Source organism: Phalaenopsis equestris, unplaced genomic scaffold, assembly GCF_001263595.1.
Source record: "Phalaenopsis equestris unplaced genomic scaffold, ASM126359v1 Scaffold000082, whole genome shotgun sequence".
NCBI classification, from domain to species: domain Eukaryota; kingdom Viridiplantae; phylum Streptophyta; class Magnoliopsida; order Asparagales; family Orchidaceae; genus Phalaenopsis; species Phalaenopsis equestris.
In genome coordinates, this window is record NW_018164524.1 from 211,016 (window position 1) to 214,453 (window position 3,438).

The following is a 3,438-nucleotide window of genomic DNA, read 5'->3' on the forward strand; positions in this document are numbered from 1 at the left end:
TTTTGTAGTAATGTATGTGTAGTTCAGGTTCTAAAATAATAGTGTCCTACGATTCTGAATTAGAAAGAACTATTAGAAAAAATAAAAAAAATCAAAAATACAAAAAAAGACCAAAAATTTCAAGAAATAGAAAATCAAAATAATCAAAATGCTTAAATTAATCAAGGGTTTAGACCTTTAAGAGATTATGCAAACTCTACAATGGATGAACTTCATTGTAGTATTCAAAAACATGTTGTAGTGGCTAATTCATTTGAACTTAAACCTGCTATTATCCAAACAGTATCAAATAATCAGTTCGGGGGAGCACCAGCTAAAGGTCCAAATTTACATCTTGCCAATTTTTTAGAATTGTATGCTACATTTAAATATGATGGTGTATCAGATGATGTAATAAAACTTAGACTTTTTCTTTTCTCACTGAGGGATAAGGCTAAGATATGGTTACATTTGTTAGCACTTAGATCTATCAAAACTTGGGGTGATTTAGATAACCAAGGAAATCCTAATTATCGACCTTATTATCCTCCTGGATTTAACTCTAACCCTAACCCACAAGTTAAGGAAAAGAAGTTAATGATGGAAGAGGTAATGTTGAATATGGGAAATCAAATATTACCTGCTCATTTAAAATATGTATTTTTAGGAGATTCATTACATTTCATGTTATTGTATCTTTAGAGTTAACTGAAATTCAAGAACAACGATTAATAGAAATGTTAAAAAGATATAAAAAGACTTTTGGAAAACAAGAATCTAAAGAGAAACATAAGTTGTTTATGAGAAGGAAGAGATGAAAAGTGACCATAATGAAAATGAGCAAACACAAGTTCCTTTATAAAAGCATTACCTCTGTTTCCTCAATGGCTAAAATAGAAGAATAAAGACAAACAATTTACAAAATTTTTGGAAATCCTTATAAAGTTAATGATAAACAACCCTTTCATGGAAGCTTTGGAACAAATGCCAAATTATGTGAAATTTATGAAGGTATACTAAACAGAAAGATATGCTAAATAAGAAAAGTAAGTTTGCACATCATGAGACTGTTGCACTTAGTGAAGAGTGTAGCGCTATTATCCAGAAAAACTTCCTGAAAAGTTAAAAATTTTTGATAGTTTTACTATACCTTGTGCAATTGGAGAAAAGTTTTATGGAAAAGCCTTATGTGATTTAGGAGCGAGTATGAATCTTATGCCTCTATCAATTTTTAAACGTTTAGATTTAGGAGAGATTTCCCTTACTATTGTAACTCTTCAGTTAGCTGATCGATCAATCACTTATCCTAAAGGAGTTATAGAAGATGTATTAGTAAAAGAGGATAAATTTATTTTCCCTGTAGACTTTATAGTATTAGATATGGAGGAAGATAAAAAAATTCCTATTATTTTGGGGATACCATTTTTTGCAACACTGTGATAGATGTGCAAAAAGGAGAATTAATAATGAGAGTTAATGATCAAGAAGTAACATTTAATATTGCAAAAGCTATGAAATATCCAACAATAGAAAAAAATAATGAATGTTTTAAGATAGAAGTAACTGATTATCTGAGTAATGAGCAATTTAAGAATGAGTTTGAAGAGAAATTAAAGCAAGGAGAATTTTTGGAAAATAAGGATGAAATAAAAGAAGAAGATTTTGATTATATCCAGGGCAAATTTGAAACTTTAGACTTGTTGTAAAATGATAATAAAAATCTTATTCCTTCAAGTATTAAACCACCTGAACTTGAACTGACAGTATTACCTGCTCATTTAATTTTTTTGTTTTAGGAGATTCATCTACATTACCTGTTATTGTATCTTCTGAGTTAACTGAAATTCAAGAGCAAAAACTAATAGAAATGTTAAAAAGATATAAAAAGGCTTTTGGATGGAATTTAGCAGATATTAAAGGAATTAATCCTTCAATTTGTATGCATAGAATTTTATTAGATGAACATTACGAACCTAAAGATGATCCTAAGAGGAGATTAAACCCAATAATGAAAGAAATTGTAAAAAAAGAAAATTTAAAATGGTTAGATGTTGGAGTTAGATATCCTATTTCAGATAGTGCTTAGGTAAGCCCAATTCATTGTATTCCAAAGAAAGGAGGAGTGAACGTTAAAGTAAATGAGAAAAATGAATTAATTCCAATAAGATAAGTTACAGGTTGGCGAATTTATATAGATTATAGAAAATTAAACGTGGCCACCATGAAAGATCACTTTCCTTTACCCTTTCTAGATCAAATGTTAGATAGATTGGTTGGAAATAAATATTATGTTTTTTAGATAGATATACCTGTTATCATCAAATTCCAATTGCTTCTGAGGATCAAGACAAGACAACATTTACAAGCCCTTATGGAACTTGCTTTTCATAGAATGCCTTTTGGATTTGCACTGCACCTGCAACATTTCAAAGATGTATGATGTTAATATTTTGTAATTTGATTGAGCATGGAATGGAGGTATTTATGGGTGGTTTCTCTGTATTTGGAACTTCATTTGAATTATGTTAAAATAATTTATAAATAGTTCTAGAATTATGTGGAAAAATCAACCTGGTACTAAATTGGGAAAAATGTCATTTAATGGTTGCAGGAGGAATTGTACTTTGGCATAAATTTTTTTAAAATAGCGTGGAAGTAGATCCTGCAAAAATTCAAGTTATTGAAAAATTACCACCACCGAATACGGTCAAAGGGGTAAGAAGTTTTCTAGGACATGCTGGTTTGTACAAGCGTTATATAAAAACTTTTTCAAAAATAACTAAGCTACTATGCCAACTTTTAGAAAAAGATACAAAATTTGATTTTAATGAGGAATGCATAAAAGCATTTGAATTATTGAAAGAGATGTTAATCACTGCACTTGTAATAGTACCACAATATTAGGAAAAACCATTCGAAATAATGTGTGATGCTAGTGATTAGGCTATTGGAGATGTTTTAGGACAAAGAAAAGACACAACAGAGTTTTTAAAGTAATAAATTATCCTAGTAAAACTCTCATTGATGCTCAAATTAACTACACTACTACTGAAAGAGATTTATTAGCTATTATCTATGTCTTTAATAAATTTAGACTTTAATTTATTAGAACTAAATGTATAGTGCATTCAAATTATTTTGCTATTAAATACTTAATGCAAAAGAAGGATGCTAAACGAAGGTTAATTAGATGGATAAATCTATTGCAAGAGTTCAATTTTTTTGTAGTTGATAGAAAGGAATAGCTGATCATTTATCTAGACTAGAAAAAGAAATATTAACTAATTTTGCAAATGAAATTTTAGAAAATTTTCCTGATGAGCAATTATATCGTATTAATGAAATATATACACCGTGGTATGCCGATATACTAAATTATTGTAAGTCATATTCTACCACCAGATATTAAGAATCAACAATTAAAGAAATTTATATATGATTCAATATTCTATATATGAT